Here is a 21,515-nt window from a genome sequence, read left to right on the forward strand (position 1 = left end):
TTTTTTTTTTTTTTTGGCTCTTCTCTCTCCTCTCACCATGCACCCATAAGTAGGCCTCAGTGTCTATCATTCCCTCTTTGTGTCCATGAGTTCTTATCATTTAGCTCCCACTTACAAGTGAAAACATGCAATATTTAGTTTTCTGTTCCCCCATTAGTTTCCTAGGGTTAATGATCTCCAGCTCCATACATGTTCCCACAAAAGACATGATCTCGTTCTTTTTATGGCTGCATAGTATTCTATGGTGCATTTATACCACATTTTAAAATCCAATCTCTCATTGATGGGAATTTAGGTGGATTCCATATCTTTGCTATTGTGAATAGTAGTGCAATGAACATTCACGTGCATGTTTCTTTACCTACATTCTTTAAATGGAGAGCTTTACATGGAAACCCTTCCTCTGTTGGTCCCTGAACTATAGTCTTGAGTCCTTGATGGCAGTGCAAGAAAATTAAACAAACAAAAATAAAAACTCTTCTCTGCTATTTATATTCTTTCTCCTTAGACTTTTTATGTTCCTTCCCAATACAACTTCATTATTTACCAAATAACTTGAGAGAGAAATTATCAGTATGCTTGAAGCCCTACTAATCTCTAATATATTTACTGTAGATCCATCATACCCTTAAAGTCTCTGTTGAAATATCTGCCCTGTAGAAATGACCTCTGGTGAGTCAAAGTTTAAGATTTTCAGCTACTAACTGGTGTTAAAAGTATTGGTAACTTTCTTTAGAAAAAGAAGTTGCAGTTCACCAACAAATCTCTGCATGCTTCAATTCTCTCCATAATCTTACCCCATCATTAATACACACAGTTAAGGGAAATATTAAATGTTTTTAATAGGCATATAGAGAGTGTACAATAATTTTTCATTATCATTTACCACTACTGCCATACTATTGATATCATTATTACCTCAACTGTTCATGCCACACTAGCTTCCGGAGTAGACGAAATAGAACTCTAAGCATTATTCTGAATAGCTCACTTTTTCATATCTACTATATTACTCTAAACAACTGAAACTCAGAACTTTTGAAGATTCACTCTTTATTAACTGACATTTAGATAATAAGGTCATTTATGTAGTGTCTATTATGGGTTACATCTTAAAATGAGTGAATAATATGATTTTCATTCTTGTTGTTTGAGTGTCATAAAATGCTTTCTGGCTATTTCTATCTGATTATACAAAAGAACACGATGACCTACATTTAAAGAACTTTCTCTGCTTAAGGATTGCAGCCTTCAGTGATACAATTCAGCAAGTCCTACATGACACTTTGCAAGATATGTCACAGCCAATATAACATAGTACAGATTTTTCATGCTTATTATTAAATCCCCTAAAACCATTGACTCATGCTGTCCTTGACATAGTAAACTTATTGTTCCTTACAAAGTCACTACAGATGTGCAGTAAACCAGAATTATGCTTGCAACTTACATTTAAATCTTTGACACAGAAAAACACTTTTCTCTCAAGTTCAGTACATCTATTTATTATTCACACGTCTCTCTTTCAGAGCTGAAAGAAATCACAGTTGGTAGAAATACAGATTTTCTTTTCCTGTTGCTGTTCTATAGAAAATTTTAGTCATAGTATAAAAGGTATATCATTTTCCTAGGATATTAATTATAAGAAAATAAATCTTTGGGTAATTCAACTAACTTTTGGGTAGCTGAACCCCCAAATCTGAAAAATCCACTTGTCCTAACATTAATTACCGCCCATGAGAAATTCTGCTGAGTAAATAAGAAATGGATATGGCATGAGACAGTGCTATTTGTTTTGCTACTGGAAATGAGAGGAGACTGTTTCTATAGGTTTTAATGTCAGAAAAGGGAGAGTTTATTTCCAAAGTCATAGCAATCATAACACCTAAATTCATAATGAACATGGATGCCTTAGATATCTAGAATATTGATCATCAATCAGTCTATCCAAATGTATTGTTTTATTATGAGTAAGTGGATGGCAGAATTTTAAATATCCATTACCATAGATCATGACACATATAGAAATGGCAAAATTACAGAATCCAAATCAAACTCAAACCCTAGCACTGCCATTAACTATGTGAACTTGGCTTACTTAAAATATTTTCCATGCTGGGCAAGGTGGCTCACACGTCTGATCCCAGCACTTTCAGATGCCAAGGCAAGCAGATCACCTGAGGTTGGGAGTTCGAGATCAGCCTGACCAACATGGACAAACCCTGACTCCACTAAAAATACAAACTTAGCCTTGCGTGCTGGCACATGCCTGTAATCCCAGCTACTCAGGAGGCTGAGGCAGAAGAATTGCTTGAACCCAGGAGTCAGAGGTTGCAGTGAACCGAGATCATGCCATTGCACTCCAAATTGGGCAACAAGAGCAAAATTCCTTTAAAAAAAATTAAAAATTTATATATATATACACACACACACATATATTTCCCCCCTCAGCTTTCCCAGAGATGATGTGCTCATGGTTTTATTAAATGAGTTTAGACACCATTAGAGAAAGTGCATACTACCATAAAGTATATGAGCTAATGACAATTATTCCATAACAATAATTTAGTTTTCCACTGATTTCTAGCACATTACTGTAGGCAAAATGTATTACTTGCTTCTTTTTTCAGCTCTGGTGCCCCAGTGATTGTTCTCCATAACATTTAAAGATATTAAACAAGTTTAAAAACAATTTAGGGTTAATGATTATATGTCTCTATGTGCTTCAATTCTCTCTAGAAACTTACTCCATCTTTAATACACACATTTAAGAGCCACATTCAATGTTTTTAGTAGACACATGAAGACTGCACAGTAATTTTTTATTTTGCTGCTACTACTATACTATCTTAAAAATAAAACACTTTGCATCAATTGAAAATAAAGACCAATAAAAAATGGAAATAAATCATATCTGCCATTATCTACTTATGCAAATTATAATCTGACATAAAATAACTTGATTTGTCTCATCTAAAGATGAAAACTAAAATTAGCCAGTGCCACTTTTGTATAGTTACTCTACCAGGTATTTTCACATCTATTATTTCATTTAATCTTAATACAAAATATCTAAATTGTCAATTATTACTACCACTGGGAAAATGAGATCAAGGAAGTGCAGAAAGTTTAAGTAATTTGCTGAAGAACATACACATTGCAATTAGCAGAAGTGGAATTCCAACCTTGGTATATTCCAACCTGAAAGCCCATATGTTGTTATAATACAATGACTCCCTGTTCCTTTCCATTGAAAAATAACAAATGAATCTGAGAAAGATGTACTATATGAAAACTATAAGACACTGATTAATGGAATTGAAAAAGCCCCCAGTAACTTGAAAGATAGTCTATGTTCATGGAAGGAAAAATCAACATTGTTAAAATGTCCATACTACTCAAAGCAATCTACAAATTCAATGCAATTCTTATCAAAATATCAATGACATTCTAGAAAAAAAAGTCCTAAAATTTATATGCAATCACAAAAGACCCAGAATAGCCAAAGCTATCCTAAGCAAATAGAACAAAACTGAGGGAATCATATTACCTGTCTTCAAATTACACTACAGAGCTACGGTAACTAAAACAGTATAGTCCTGGCACAAAAACAGAAACATAGACCAGTGGAACAGAAGAAAGAACCTAGAAGCAAATCCACATACCCACAGAGAAGTCATTTTCAACTTACCTTTCAACAAAGATACCAAAAATGCACTGGGGAAAAGATAGTTTTTTCAATAAATGATGCTGGGAAAACTGGATATCAATATGCAGAAGAATGAAACCAGACCCCCATCTCTTCAAATAAAATATTGATTCAAATAAAAATGAATTAAAAATTAAAAAATTAAATATAAGACCTTAAACTGTTAAACCACTGCCAGAAAACATTGGAAAAACTTCAAAACATCAATCTGGGGAAAGATTTCTTGAGAAATACCCCACAAGCACAACCAAAGCAAATGGACAAATGGGATCATGTGGAGTTGAAAAATCTTCTGCAAAGCAAAGGAAACAATCCATTAAGTGAAGAGACAACCCACAGAGTGGGAGAAAATATCTGAAAACTATCTATCTGACAAAAGGTTAATAGCTAGAATATATAAGGAGCTCCAATGGCTCTACAAGAAAAAAATATAATAAATGGATTTTAAAATGGACAAATAATTTGAACACACATTTCTCAAAAGAAGACATACAAATGGCAGACATGTGAAAAGGTGCTCAATATCATTGAGAAATGCAAATCAAAACTACAATGAGATACAATCTCATCCCAGTTAAAATGGCTTATTTCCTAAAGACAGGAAATAACATATGCTGGAGAGAATGTGGAGGAAAGAGAACATTCATACACTGTTGGTGTGAATGAAAGTTAGTACAATCACTATGTAGAACAGTTTGAAGGCTCTTCAAAAAACTAAAGTAGAACTACCATACAATCCAGCAATTCCATTGTTGGGTATTTACACCAAAGAAAAGAAATCAGCATATTGAAGAGATATCTGCACTCCTATGTTTGTTGCCGCACTGTTCACAATAGGCAAGATTTGGAAGCAACTGAAGTGTCCATCAACAGATGAATGGATAAGAAAAATGTGGTACTTATACACAATGGAGTGCTATTCAGCCATAAGAAAAGAATGACATTCAGTCATTTGCAACAACATGGATGAAACTGGACGTCATTATGTTAAGTGAAATAAACTAGGAACAGAAAGACAAACATCACATGTTCTCATTTATTTGTAGGATTTAAAAATCAAAACACTTAAACCCACAGAAATAGAGAGTAAAAATAGAAATGGTTACCAGAGGCTGGGAAGTATAGTAGGGGGTTGGTGGGGAGGTGGGAATTGTTAATTGGCACAGAAAAAAAAAAAAAAATAGATAAGGCCTACTGTTTGATAGCATAAAATGGTGACTATAGTCAACAATAATATACTTGTACATTTTTAAATAATTAAGAGTATAATTGGATTGCTTGTAATGCAAAGGATAAATGCTTGAGGGAATAAATACTCCATTTTCCATGATATGATTATTATGCATTGCACTCCTGTAACAAAATATCATATGTACCCCATAAATATATACATCTACTGTGTACCCACAAAAGTGAAAAAAAATTATAAAAAAAGAAAAAAAAAGTCATCACTATGATCCGATGTTGGAGCTAACATACAAGGACATTTTTAAAGGTATTACACATATATTCAAGATCCTTAGATGAAACATTAATAAAATGAACAAACAGATGGGAAATAGCAGATATATGGAAACCATGAAAAAGAACTAAAAATAAATTCTATGAACAAATAAAACATACACACAGAGTCCTATAAGGCAGTATCAGTGGGTTAAGTCAGAAAATGCTAAGTGAGCCTAGCAAGAAAAAAAAAAAAGGTGGAAAAGATTAGAAAAAAAAAGATAAAATAACAGCCAAGTATGTATTAACTTGAAGCTATAAAAGCTCAGTGAGCATCGAGCATAATTCATACAAAGAAAACTATATCCTATGCCTAGCGTGGTTGCTCATGCCCGTAGTACCAACATATTGGGAGACTGAAGCTGGTGGATTGTTTGAGTCTAAGAGTTTGAGACCAGTCTGGGCAACAAGGCAAAACTCTTTCTCTACCAAAAATACAATAATTGGCTGCGCGTGGTGGCACATGCCTATAGTCCCAGCTACTAGGGAGGCTGAGGTGGAAGGATCACCTGAAACCAGGAAGGTCCGGGCTACAGTGAGCTATGATCACACCACTGCACACCAGCATGGGTGACAGACAGAATGATACCCTGTCTCAAAAAAACAAAAGAAAAAGAAAGCAATCCCCTGTGCTATCATAGTACAACTTCAGAAACAAAATAAATAATATTGATAGTATCCGGAGAAACAGTACAGTTTACATTTAAATAGACAATGATACAAATAACTCATGAATTTCTTATAAGGAATAATAAAGACCATCTGACAATGGTCTAACATCTCTAAAGTGCTGCATAAAGAAGAGCTTACTTTAATGAAGTTTTGGGGTGTGGCTTTTATCTAATAGGTTGCATTATAATGGAATTAGATAAAACCCACAGAGATTTTAAGCAAATTCTGTCAGCTTGAACTGAAACGGACAAAGTAAAAATGAAAAGTTAGGTATGTAGACCCTTGAACTACCATGGGCAGCAAGGAGGCTGAGAAAACTACTCGGTTGCAAGCATGATTTTTTTTTTTTAATTGTAAAGGAAGAATAACTGGTGATGTAAAGATGTAAGCCCAATGGGCACAGCAAAGAATCACGGAACATTAGACCACATAATCAGGCCTGCGTGTGGTTAGGCAAGCAGGGAACTGGCAAACAGGACTCAGTGGATTTCAGAATTGCTAGGATGCCTCCCATTGCCGCCTTTTGGAGTAAAAGCATCTATTGTAGTTATCCTACGTCTTTCTCTCTATCTTATGTTGAATATAGAGGACAGAGGACTTGCCTCATTAATTTACGAGTTTTCAGATTGAGAGAAAATCAGCGGAGCTGCAATTGAAGTGCTACACCCAAGAAAACTCATCCACATCTGGAACTCATATACCTAAGATGGAATCTCTGATGGAATGAGACTTTATGGGTGGAGGCCTGGGACACAGATGATTATATTTAGCGTGTGAGCAGAATGAGAGCTGTTTCGATGACAAGGAACACTGTGGTAGGCTATATTTTTCATAATGGTCATAGCAATATCTCAGTCCAACCTACTCTTCCAGCATCTTGCCTCTCTTCTATAGGAGGTGGGGACCTTTGGAGATCATAATTAATAAATAGAATGTAGCTGCTTTCGGTTCTGGTGGCGGCAGGGCTGAGCCAGCGATGCCCTCCCTTCACTCTCCGCGCCCGCTCTCCGGCTGTCCGCCCGCTCCGCTGCCCTCCCGGCCACCATGACGGAACAAGCCACCTCCTTCGCCAAGGACTTCCTGGCCGGAGGCATCACCGCCGCTATGTCCAGGACAGCCATGGCATCGATCAAGCGGGTCCAGCTGCAGCTGCAGGTGCAGCACGCCAGCATGCCGGTCGCCGCCGAGCAGCAGTGCAAGGGCATGGTGGACTGCATCGTCCGCATCCCCAAGGATCAGGGCGTGCTGTCCTTCTAGAGGGGCAACCTGGCCAATGTCATCCGCTCCTTCCCCACGCAAGTCCTCAATTTCGCCTTCAAGGATAAGTACAAGCAGATCTTCCTAGGGGGCGTGGACAAGCACATGCAGTTCTGGAGGTACTTTGCGGGCAACCTGGCCTCTGGCAGCGTGGCAGTCGTGTATCCCCTGGATTTCACCAGAATCCGCCTGGCAGCCGACGTGAAAAAGTCGGGCATGGAGAGCGAGTTCCGAGGCCTGGGAGACTGCCTGGTGAAGATCCCCAAGTCCGACGGCATCCGGGGCCTGTACCAGGGCTTCAGCGTCTCCGTGCAGGACATCATCATCTACCAGGCCGCCTGCTTGGGGTGTACGATACGGCCAAGGGCATGCTCCTCGACCTCAAGAACACGCACATCCTGGTGAGCTGGATGATCGCGCAGACCGTGACTGCCATGGCTGGCGTGGTGTCCTACCCCTTCGACACAGTGCGGCGGCAGATGATGACGCAGTCCGGGCGCAAAGGAGCTGACGTCATGTACACGGGCACCGCAGACTGTTGGAGGAAGATCTTCAGAGACGAGGCGGCCAAGGCCTTTTTCAAGGGTGCGTGGTCCAACGTCCTCAGAGGCATGGGGGTGGGGGCGGGTTTCGTGCTGGTCCTGTATGACGAGCTGAAGAAGGTCAGCTAAGGGCCTTGGCATCCTCCACACACACCAAGGGAACCAAGAGAACCACGTAGAATCCTCAAGTGTGCAAACCATCGACGTTCGAGAAATTCCAGTCATCTTTTTCCCAGCCGGACCCTGCCTGTAGATGGCCAGGGAAGGCTCTAGAAAAGGGGCGCATTGGCCGGGCGTGGTGGCGGGCGCCTGTAGTCCCAGCTACTCATCGGGAGGCTGAGGCAGGAGAATGGCGTGAACCCGGGAAGCGGACCTTGCAGTGAGCCAAGATTGCGACACTGCACTCCAGCCTGGGCGACAGAGCGAGACTCCATCTAAAAAAAAAAAAAAAACAAAAGAAAAAGAAAAAGAAAAAAGAAAAGAAAAGAGAAAAGAAAAGGAGCACATTATGATCCAGCCATGGGTACCGGATTCCATGTCTTGATCACTGGGGGAAGGGAACCAGGGTGTCCTTGTGGGCCCACGGGCGAGGCACTCCAGTACTCAGACCTAGAGTCCAGATGCTTGTAGGACCCAAGTCATGTTTAATTATTCATTTAAAACAAAAGAATCATGTTCCCCATTTGTACTTAAGCACTAGCCCCTCTTTTGCACAGCTGAGTACTTGCAATTATGTTCTATGTTGGGCACCCTGCTGCGAAACAATAAAATAAACACAGGATGCGAGGGGGGAGAATAAATAAATAAATAAATAAAATGTAGCAGAAGTGAGACTAAGTAATATATTAAACCAGCTTAGAAAGACACTGCAACTTCCTCTTGACTTTTTTTTAGGACGCTTGCCTTTTGGAACTCAGACGTCATGTTATGAAGAGGCGGAGGCTACATGAAGAAATCATGTTGACATATTTAGGCACATAGGTCTAGCTAAGGACCCTGCTGACGGCCAGCATCAACTACCAGGTATGTGAGCGAACAAACTGTGGTGATTTAACCTCCAGCTTCAGAGTAACCCTAAGTAATGCTAAGTACAACAAAGACAAGCTGTTCCTGCAAAGCCTGCTCAAATAGCAAATTGACGACCATAATAATACTGTTATTTTAAAAAACAGTATTATTGTATCAGTTTATCAACATGAAAAAGCTTTAAATACATAATCTTAAATAAAAAGTAATTTTCTGAAGAATATATACGTTATGATAGCGTTAATATATAACATAATATAATACATTGGAACTGAAGTCTAAATAATTTTGATTAATAAATTTAAAATATCAATACGCTTTAAAATATTTATTACTTTTTATCAAGTTGAAGAGTTTAAAGCAGAAGTCAAGCTCTTATCACAAGTGGTCTTCTTTACTGGGTAAATGCATTTATTAATTACTTTTAAAAATTTATCAAAAACATGTACAAATAGGTGTTAAATATTTAAGCCACTACAGAATAGATTATGTTTAACAAGAAAACCTTTGAAGATGAGGTGTTGGAAGAAACACAGAACAAGCAAAATGCAGGAAATGCAAATCAGTCAGTAAATTATTACAGCAAGAATGCATAGTGATTAAAAAAATAAGGTTAGCCTCATACATACACATGCATTATACATATAGCAAGGACAATAAATGTAAGTTAAATATAATTCTTTAAAAACACAAATTGGATTAAATAATGCTTAAAAATTGTTATAAATGATAAAAATATATAAGACAATAAAAAAAAACCACAAAAACAAAATACAGGAATAGAAGTAGATAAATTAGACAATTACTAATAACAAAAAATTGAAGCAATATTAATATCAGATAATAATTCAGTGCAAAAGGAATTCAATGGAATATCAGGGGGAATAATTGTTCAAGGACAAGTATTTACCTTTAGCTCCTTGGAAACATAACTTAATACAGTTTTGAAATTTATAGGCAAAGAGTGTTAGAACTATGAAAGGAGAGACTGAAGATGTAAATGTATTTTCTGGGTGATGTAGTTCAAAACTGATTGTTTTTGTACTTATGATAAAATAATTCAGATAGAGATTTCTTGAGTGATTTTTTACACAATAAAATATTCTCTTGGTAAGTTTCTGGTCATCTATCCCCTACTATCACCTGTTTTTACAGCTACACTATAAAAATTTTAAGTTTCAACTTTGAAATTGAATTGCCAGAACAATTAATTATGATGTTGAATGACCGAATCTATGAACATTTGTTTCACAGCAGTGGGATCTGTCTTAAATATAGAAAGACTTGAGATATCAATTGTAAATAAAAGTATAAAACATAAATATATATTAATTTTAAACATATTTATAATCAACATAGCGTAAACTATTTGTATTTAAAAATTTTATAAAATATGAAAATGCAAAGAGAGGTTTTTTAAGTGTTTCACAATCCCATATTTATTAATTAAAATCGGGTAAACAACTATAAATGTAGATAACCTTCAATAAATTTATTTTATCACTTTTTAAAACTTTCTGCATAATAATAGTGGGACATTCTTGATAAAAACAAACATCAATTTCAGGAACACTAAATAAATTATATCAAATGGAATTAATATGCATGATGATTTACTGTAATTTAACTCAAATAGAAAAATTGAAAACTACTCAAGTCACAGATAAAATTAATTTTAACTGTATCTTTGGGGTATACTAAAACTCACTCCTATCATCAGAAAAGGAAATCCATGAAGAAAGCAGAAATTTTCTACAGAACAAAAGTTATAGCATATGTTAAACTGGAGAAAGTTACATAAATTGTCAATATTCTTCTGGCACTAAATGGCACTAAAAGGGTACTTTGAAAATGAAATTTAAATGTAAAAAAAGAATAAAACCATCTTCTCTCTACCTATGGCATTTTACCATTTTCCATTCACAATGGATAATACCTGAGGAAGAGTTCTGAGGTGGCAGCATACTTGTACACCTGCTTTGCTAGAATTGAATTGCTTAAGTGCTAATTTGCTGGCAATTTCACTGCAACAGCAGGTAGTTCATTTTTAACTGCATTTAGGGTTTTGAATGCTCATAGTGACACAGAATTCAGTCTATAAGCCATTCCATGAGAAACTGTTTAAGATTAATACTTAAAACTGTTAATTTCTGCAGTCACTGGGCCTTGTACATAAAATCATTGCTTTGTTAAGGTAAATGCGGATGTTTGTAAACTCATCTTTTAAATAAGTGTATTTTTGAGAAAAAATTTCAATTTAACAAATATTTACTGAGTACAACTTGTATAGAGAATTAAGCAAATCAAAGAAACATCGGGTATGATTATCATAGCAGTTTCTGAACACATAGTCCAATAAATATAGTGGATGTGTGTGTGTGCATGTATATATGTAGGTGTGTGTATACATATATACATATGTAAATATGATATATACACGTATTTATATTTATATATGCATATATAAACATATATACACATATATGCATATATAAACATATATACATATTTATATATGCATATATAAACATATATACATATTTATATATGCATATATAAACATATATACACACATACACACGTATATATACGTATATATGTATGTGTGTATATATAGTGGATGTGTGTATATATGCATATACACATATACATGTGTATATACGTATATATGTATATATGTATGTGTGGATATACATATATTTATACACATGTATTTCACCCTCATGCTAACCTTTATCAAAAAATTCATAACCAAAGTAACCACAGATGCTCTCTTCTGTCTCCAAACTACATCTTTTCTGTTTTGTGGTATAAATTACTAATATTAAGCATGAATTGAAATTACTAGCATTCACTTGAAAAAATGAACTTAAATCATCACAGGCTGGTTTTGTAGATCTCTTTAGATATAAAAATGGAAAGTTCTAGATTTAGAAAATCTGTAGGATATAATTACATTTTAGTGTTCTTACAAGTCTTGATTTCTCCTTTCTGGGACATCCAGAATGTTGACTTTGATAATTATTTAGCAGAGTCAAGATAGATACAACTCATATATTATAGCAACAATTTATGAAGCTACTTTGTCTCTCAAACCATTTTTAATAATGTATATGATATACTTAACGCTTGGCCTGAAAGAAAATGTCATAAAATATATTCTTTTATTTTACATGTCTTCATTTTAAATCCCTTTTTGTATCATTTTCCCCTAACCATTGTATAGACATCTCAGAACTTGCATTTTGGGCACTTTGTTCCCCTTCTTTGATATCATTAAAAATACTAAAAGCAAATTCACTTCAGAAAACTTGCATTACTTTTTTTTTTTTTTTAATTATCTCATGCTCTCACCTCTTGTATATTTTTCTTCTAAATTGTTTGAAATTTGTCTCCCATATTTTCTGGCTATACTTTTGATAATAATAAAACTTTATCTGCATAGTTACCTCAAACCATATTAAATGCATAGGTCAATTACCTTCCTACAAAAATAATTACCTCATACTTATGTTGCTGGGTTTAGTGAAGTTTGAATTAACTTCAGATTATTCCTTTTGTCACAGTGATTTGTATGGGTTTAAATTTGTCTTTTTCGAAGATAGTTAGTTTCCTTATTTTATATTATACATATCCATAGGAGAAAATGTAGCAAATCCAGAAAAACTGAATAAAGAACATAAACTATGCATGGTCCAACTACCTGGAACCATACCTTTTTAGAGTTCGGTATAGATGATACCAGTTTTACGTGTGTGTGTGCATACATTTAATGTGCTACTTTATTGTGTTTTAAGTATGTTTACATAATTCATAATATTTTAAATACTGGTTTTAAATATAGATTTGTCTATAATAGTAAAGATGTTTTTTCATAAAAATGCAGAAAAAAACAGAAATGTGTAAAATTAATAGTAACCTCTCATTCAGATCGATGAGCAAATTACTTAATATTTTTATGTAATTAGCATTGCATAAAATAGTGAGATCAATATTTTAATTGCCAAAAAGCATAAATATAAATTATATATATTTGTGTGTATGTGTATATATGTATGTACATATATATCCACACATGTGTATAACCTATATACTATATTATATATTATTATATTGCGTCTCCTGAGCCATTTTTGCTTTATTTCCATTTGTTTTCTTTTTATTATTTTTCAATGGGAAAGATTAATAAACTACCTAATAGCAATCACTATTGGTCATCAAATCATTCTTCCCATACTCTTCCATCTATTTCTCATCAGTCTTTTTTCTGAAATATATTTAAAAATCAGTATATAGAGTGTGACCTTAAATAGTAAACATAAGAATAAAAATATATGAAATATTTTTAAATGAGTTAAATTCAATTTTTTTTTTCATTTTCGTTTTCCCTCAAACATTCTCCTTCTACAAAAGCTGGTAAGACCTCAAGCTGTGCTCTTATTTGTAATGGTAAGCATCATTTTGGTGGCCATGTGGCTGCACAGCATGAGGTGGCTATGATGAACCCTGATGAAAAACGACAGGTGCAAAATGAGAAAAGTTTGCACACAACAAGTTTGGCTTTATAAAGGCTTCAGGTTTACCATCATCAGAGAACCTTGATCTGCTGTGGTTTAAAACAGGGAAGGGAACCACCTGTTTTGCCTCAAGCAATAATTAAGATCAAACAAAATATGTTCTGAAACAGTAAGACATGACAAAGGATAGTGAAAGCGTTTTTCAGCAATGGCAATAGAAGTTACTTTCTCCAAAGAGTTGGGTTATTACCAAGTAAAGCACAATGGTAATAACCCAAAGGCAAACTAGAGTGAAGAAAAGCAGATATATGCAGGTGGAGGAACAATATTTGCATTTCCATAGATAAATACTTTTAAACATACAGAAAAAATGAAGGGACACAGAACTCATAGTAATGATTTGGGATATTTCCTTTGGCCAACATATCTCCTCAGTTTCTAGGGCACACACTGAGATTCAGGAGAATCCTGAAGAAGAGCATATTTATAAAATAACTATCCACAACTGACATCTACTTGTAAAGGATTAATATATTTTTCATAAACATGAGAGCTACATCCATTCATAAAACTCTTTAGTACAACTTGGATATGATAGTTGCTTATTCATAGGATGAAGAGGCAATGACTGGAATACACAATGTAAATGACTCACACATAGGCACCATCGCCCCCAAGTAAAAAAGCAATTTGTGAAAAACAAGAAAAACTCTTGTTTTTGTCAGGGCCAGAGAAGTATAGTTGATGGTAATTTGTAATCAGAAAACACAGCAAACTGCTTGATTAAAAAAAATCAATCCCAAACTTCTGTCTTTTTTACAGATTCTAAACAACTATGTTAACTAGACCTAAAAAACTATAGGTATATGTGCATAATCAAATCGAGTCTTACCGAAATCTAGATCTGATGGCTTCCAACACCAACATTTATAAATATATCCCCAGTGCAGGCCGGGCATGGTGGCTCATGCCTATAATCCCAGCACTTTGGGAGCCCGATCTTGGTGGATCACTTGAGGTCAGGAGTTTGAGCCCAGCCTGGCCAACATGGTGAAACCTCATCTTTACTAAAAATACAAAAATTAGCCAGGCGTGGCGTTGCATGCCTGTAGTCCCAGCTACTTGGGAGGCTGAGGCAGGAGAATCGCTTGAACCTGGGAGGCGGAGGTTGCCGTGATCCCAGATGGTGCCACTGCACTCCAGCCTGAGCGACCAGAGTGAGACCATGTGTCAAAAAAGAATTTATCTATCTATCTATATCTCCAATGTGAAGCAATAATCATATTCTTGTTTCGTAGAAAATAAAAATCATAAAATATCTGCATGAAATAAAAATGCCTATTGTCTATTTTCATAAAGTATAATGGCAAATTAGTACTTCCAAAAATTAAATTAAATTAAATGTAAATATTTTAATATAGTTTGAAAGTATAAAATAAAAATATAATTTTCTTGTAATTCAATTCCTACAAGATGGCATTCTAAGTATTTGGAGGATACTTTCATTTTGATATTTTCACATGAACATGAGTTACATTCTATAAAGCATTCATAAGAGTGCCTGGCACATCATAAAGACTCTATAGTAATTAGTTATATACAAATAAAATTATTTTCATAATCAGGAGATACATAAAATGTTGTGACATGCGCTTTTTAAACTTTGCATTTTATTGTATAATAAAAAGAAAATGTATATAATGTATACATACAAAATGATAAAATAATGAAATGAGTTTCACACTAAGATACCCTACCCTATTTAATAGATGTAAACACTGTTGTGTTTTCTTGTAAATCCTTCCACAAAATATCCCTTACATATGTATTCTTATGTGTGTATGTGTATGTATACGTGTGTATGCATATATTATACTTAGTATTTTTAAATAAATGGCTATAAATTAAAAGCACTGTAGTTTTACTAATCAAATATGTCTTTTGATTGATATATATTTGAAACTCTCTATTAAATAGTAATAGAGGGGCCGGGTACGGTGGCTCATGCCTGTAATCCCAGCACCTTGGGAGGCCGAGGCGGGTGGTTCACCTGAGGTCAGGAGTTTGAGACCAGCTTGGCCGACATGGTGAAACCTCATCTCTACTAAAAATGCAAAAAAATTAGCCAGGTATGGTGGCAGGCGCCTGTAATCCCAGCTACTCAATAGGCTGAGTCACGAGAATCGCTTGAATCCTGGAGGATGAGGTTGCAGTGAGCCAAGATTGCACCATTGCTCTCCAGCATGGGCAACAAGAGCGAAACTCCATGTCCAAAAAAAAAAAAAAAAATGTAATAGAAGGGAAATCATACTATATAAGAGATATCATTAAAAAGATAAAAGCCCCTGGATATAACTTCATATTTAGAGATCAAATACTTAATTATCTTCTTCAGAATTCAAAAAGAAGACTCTAATGTTTTCTATCAACATTTCTATTCAACTAGAGTAACTAAATTGTATAACAGAAAAAGAAATAAAAGTACAAAATTGGAACCTCCAAAATAAAGCTGTCATTATTCCTTAATGACATAATTGTGTACATAGAAAGCCCAAAGTACTCTAGAAAAAAATAAGAGTGTTGATTAATAAATTCCGCAAGATTCTTGGATGCCAGGAAAATGTATTAAATCAGTTGAATCATCTACGTAATTGACAAACTTTTATTTAAGGAATAATATAATATGTATTTTCACCTTTGTGGCCAATACGGCCTGTCACTACTCAACTTCGCAATTATAGTAGTCCTTCGATTTGTGTTCCATACACTGTTCCATGCCATAATCTTGCTACAAGCCTCTGCTGCTCTGAACATGTGGTACTAGCATGGTACTGTGTTCCATTCACATATTTCACAACCATCTCTAGTTGACATTCAAACAGTTTTGTTTGCCTTACAATATAATTCCATCTGCAACATACATTTAGATATCCATTAATAGTCTGGCCAACTGATAGTACTTTTTTCCACTTGCTAGTAATAATTCTGAGTTTTCTGTTGGTTTTTTGACTTTTTTTTCCCAATAAATGTAATAGATTCTAGGCAGGTAAGATATAACTGCCCTCTTGAAACAAGTAGTCCTGCCTATCAATTACTCATAAGTAGAAAAGCATATGTTTACTGAAAAGAGATACCCAGTAAGGTAGCCTCCTTATTCGAGGCTGGAATAGCATAGAACAGATCCACTTAGTTTCTAAGCTTCTGCCTGATTTTACAAGCATATTTTAAGAAAATGATCTAATGATTTGTACACTGAATAGGAATATCAACCCAGTTTTAAATAGTAATAGCTAACCTTTCTTAATATTGTTGAACACTTGTAAAAAATTGATTCCAGAAGGTACAATCAACTAATACTTTATTTGCAGTACTTCAGGACCATGAAACACTAATTTCCATGCATATATATTAGTCATCTCAGGGAAAAATATTAGGTCACCCAGAGCAGGTTCTAATTTCTATCCTTACATACTATTTTACTTGACAAGAAAACATCAGCAAAAACTGTGTGAAGCATGCTAAATAAACTCAGTTTCACCTTATTTAAGAGAATGACATTTAAGTAGTACTAGAAATCCATTCTGTTAATAGAAAAAAATGGAGAATTTTGATTACAAGTAAAGGCATGTAAGACATGGTCTGATAATCATTGATGACTATATTAACACATATTAGCAGTAACAGCTCAATCTAATATCCTAGATACAGAGATTTTAATAACTTTTTCCTCAAAATAATACAAAGCTGAATATTTATATTTCTAGTTTTTACTAAATAGGGATGCATTCACTGGACTTTGCCTGACCCTATAGTCCCAGCACTATTTTTTTTCCACATAGTAGAATCCACTTAATCTTAAGTGTAGATTCAGTGTGTCTACATTTCTAAGGTTAATATTCACCTCAGGAAAAAAAAAAAGGAATGAAGGAGTTGTGATGTATTGTTCTGAAACTTTTTCCCTTCTGTCCTTTATAACTCTTCAGAATGAATATTTTTGTTTAGTTCGTATGACATCGTGTCTATTAGGGTCCTCAATCTTGTTGAATAACTATTGTTCCTAGTGCTAAAATCCATATTCTAGTAACTTTCGTGGCACTCAATCTACCTGTATCTAGGACCTTGTCTTCTTAGCGGTCTGATCTCCTAGAAGCCCTGTTTGAGAAGAGAAGCCATTCTAGATACATCTATCCAAGGTCCTGAGTTCGACTATAGATCTAGGTTTTGAAATCTGACCTCTCTTTTCTCTGAAAAAAGAAAAAAAAAAACACACAGAAAGTCTAATGTCAGTTCCAAGCTTCAAAATATACATGATATTTGATGGTATCATAAATTATAATAATAGATGTCTTGATTTAAATAAGCACACTATATCTTATAAACATCTTAATGGTGATAAGATAAAAATATATCATGAAAGTAATGATAAAATTATTTTTAAAACCTGATGCTTACTTATGTCATAATCTATCCATCCTCCTGATATAAAAAAGTATCATTCAGAAATTATCTGTTTTGTCTTACCAAGACGTAATATTACTTAAAATGCTAAATACAAGTACTTTCGTTAACAATATTGATTGAGAGAAAAATCATTTTTATGATCATAAACTGAATTATTAAACAATATACAAAGATTTAATTTCAATATTTTGAGGGGTGTCCAGGAACTCAAATGACAGGAGCACAATATTTCTAACTACAAGCTCTACAAATAATATATTTTATTGAAGAAAAAAACATGCTTTCCTTTTTCCTGTCTACAATATTTGAATGCCAGTTGAGGATTCTCAGATGCTTTTAAATGTTTTGTAAGTAATTATGCGTCTCCTTTAGAATTGTTTATATTATCAATTGGTCCATCTTATACCTTTTTGAGTAGATGACAATAAATTTAGCTATTTCCTATATAAATAGTAAACAATTCTCAAACTTCTAGGATGTGGATAATTAAACATATTTTGCAAATTACAACCTTCTCAGCATAATGGAGTTTCTTTAGTCTGGCACAAAGTAATTATTTAGCTTTTAGAATAGCAATTTAAAAACAATTTAAAAATAAAACACACAATAATGATAAAGACTACTATTGCATAGTCAATTATTTAATTAAGTGTAATACTTTAATTATATCATTTTGTTTAATTTTATAATACTTATTTAGCTATGTTAGTCATATTATATAATTTAATTAACCTAATTAGTATATAATTATCATGATCATCAGTAAGCATCAGCAGAAGCAACTATAGAACTACAGAAAAACATATTGTTCTGGGAGTGATAGGTCAAATTAACTATAGACCTAGAAGGTAATATGTTCACAGAAGCTTAAAGCTTTGGTAAGGATATTCTATATTAAGATCAGCTTGTCTCTTCCCCAAGCCTCCATAGAGTGTGCTGACAGTTTAGACTTAACCTAACCAGTTGAGACAGCAACTGCAATTGAAACAATAGGTGCAAACCTAGGAAACATTAAAGAGTCTTCAGTGGACATTAGATAGATAACACCGTTTAAACTAGGATATCACCCAGTATTTTTCCACTTAGATTACAACAAATCTGTGTACATCACCTCACACTTGAAATTATTTCATTGATCTCCACAATATGGCTTAGGTTTTATTTTACAATTGCAATTATTGTGAGCCATTTACACCATTATTTCTTGCTTTTGTTCCTTTTATTAATACCACTTTCAGATTATGTTTTTGCTGCTTTTAAATGTTTAATCATTTAATGTTTAAACATTTTAAATGTTATACCATCTTTTCGTTCATTTTCAGTTGTCTATTGTAATCAAAATATTTAAAGTTTAAATATTTTTCTGAGTAAAGATTTGTTCAGATTTCATATATGTAACAATTTTTTCACTTTAAAAAATGTATTGTAGTTGCATGCTTTTGAACTTTCATCTGTGACCCCAATATTATTGAAGAAGAAAAATTTTAAATAAAACTCAAAATGACCTTTTCTCTTTCTTAGTTTGTCTTATTAAGTTAAATTTTAATCATTTTATATTCAGACGTGCTTATTTTTCCCTTTAAAATTAGTTAAGATTTAATTGTAATGTAAATGCATTAGAAAAATAATATTGTGTAGTTGGTGGAATAAAAACCAGAGGAATTTACTGTGATAAAAAATAGTTTGTCAGTCGTTCCCAACTCATCTTTATGGATCAATTACTGAATCAATAATAGGCTTGTAAAAAAGAAATGATATGTACGTACTGTACTGAGTATAGAAGATAGATGGTAGAGACATTCTATGCTGTCCTAATTTATCAACAGATAATATGCCCACAAGAATAAAATACTCTACCTCAAGCTAGATATGATAGAATAAGTATGAGATATTCTTACCCAATGATTTTGACTACAATTGGGTTCCCTATTATATGAGTGTTGTTTATAAAGAGAGAGTTAAGGTAAGGTAGGCTTTCACCCGTCAAGCAAATAATGAATCATGGCAAAGTAGCCTCGCAGTGAATTTGCTTCTTATTGACCTTATAGTCTACTTACCCACAAGCATTATCATAAGTATGGCTCTCTGTTCATCTTTGGATGAGGAACACTTACCTTCTTCCCCAAGTTACGTATCAGAATTCTGCTTTTAACTCTCTTTAGCTTATATATTAGTAGTGAATAGATGACTAATTATCATTAGATCAAATACTCTATTTTTCTTTGAAAGATAGCATGGCAGTGACTTGTTAGTAGTAAGGTTGCCCCCCCAAAAATAATATGAATTCCTCTTCACAGTCATAAAACAATTCTCAGAATTTTTTATAGTATTTGACATTTTTAGGTGTTTTTAGTTGTGAGGAATGAGGCTTGTCAGCTCAGTATGCCATGATGCTGAAAAATTCAGTACGTTTAAATGATTTTTCTATGACTTTAGGGCCCACCTCCAGGAAGAATGCTAGCTGTTTAGTACTCATTTCTTATCAACATTCACATTGTGTACTAGTCTATAGTGACTAACCTGTCCTATATCTTCCTCCTTGAAAGATTTATAAACTTTGGAAAATTTTCACTTCAATAGTTCAAAGCTTTTAACTGCCCTCAAACTCTGACAGTTTCAAGTCAACAGAGACACACAGTTGAAATCTGTAGACCCAGGGTCCACTTCTTTAATGTGCTGTCATAGTGTTCCATCTGTATAGGTTTCCCCACAAATTTACCACTTAAAAAAGAAACAACAAACTCATCAAAATCTCATAGTATGCATGGTTTTTCCACTTATTCACCTCTCTCGTTGAATATCAATTAGTGTACCCAAGGCATATATAAGTTGGACATCTGAAAAATTACACCTAGGGTCAAATAGAAAACAGTGTGAATATGTTTTTCTGCATGTAAAATGAAAAACCTCAAGCCAATAATAATACAGGCAAAAATAATTATGATATTTCACCATTGCTGAAATATGACAGTGAACTACTTCTTTCTTTGGTCGTACCATAGGAAAATGTATGGTCATATACTTTAAATCATAAACATAAGAACATAGTATAGGATTACTTATAGGTAAAAGCTTAGAAAGGTAAACACTATTTCTCTTAAGTCGTTTCTTCCCTTCTTGCTCCCTCCCTCCCTCCCTCTCTCCCTTTCCTTCCTTCCTTCCTTCCTTCCTTCCTTCCTTCCTTCCTTCCTTCCTTCCTTCCTTCCTTCCTTCTTCCCTCCCTCTTTGTCTCCCTCCACACTCCCTCCTTTCCTTCCTTCCATCTTGCCTTACTTCCTTCCTTTTTTTTCCTTCCTTATAATTATTTTAAAGATGCCTGTATTCTAAAACCAATGAAGGAATTCAACTTGTAAGAAAGCTTAACAGATATTTATGGGTAATCTAATATGTACTATGCCAAGTAGCAGCAATAAGAAGGCAGATAGTATTCTATTCTTCAATGCTTTTGCAGTTACCTGAGGAGATATATGTAAGTTAAAAAAATACATTACAGTGGGATAAATATAGCAAAAGAAAAATTTCAAGCTGAAGTATCACTATGGAGAAGAGAGTAATAAAGTGATTGAGGGCTTCACAAAAGATATTTTCAAATAAAGTGATATTTCATCATGATTTGGCAGAAAATATAGAAGGTTTCCAGGTTGACAGGCATACTGAAGAATATGCAGGCAGAAAAATCAGAGGTAAGGTATTGTATAATAGCCAGGTTCCATCAGAGAAGTCTGTGTCAGTCCATCAAAAACCCAAGTGGTCTTCAGAATTAGAAACACCTGGAAATCTGAAAAAATGTGAACGTCACTTATTTACCCCAGGCTTATACGGCAAAAC

At 34.3% G+C, this 21,515-nt stretch overlaps 1 pseudogene across 1 annotated transcript; it reads left to right on the top strand.

Annotated features, from left to right (window-relative positions):
* Positions 1 to 6,823: 6,823 nt before the first annotated feature.
* LOC105532524 lies at positions 6,824 to 7,967 on the top strand (annotated as a pseudogene). The gene has a single exon (XR_001004993.1). The product of XR_001004993.1 is annotated as an ADP/ATP translocase 3-like (transcript).
* Positions 7,968 to 21,515: the final 13,548 nt, after the last annotated feature.

Source organism: Mandrillus leucophaeus, unplaced genomic scaffold (assembly GCF_000951045.1).
Source record: "Mandrillus leucophaeus isolate KB7577 unplaced genomic scaffold, Mleu.le_1.0 Scaffold965, whole genome shotgun sequence".
In the NCBI taxonomy this organism is placed as follows: Eukaryota; Metazoa; Chordata; class Mammalia; order Primates; family Cercopithecidae; genus Mandrillus; species Mandrillus leucophaeus.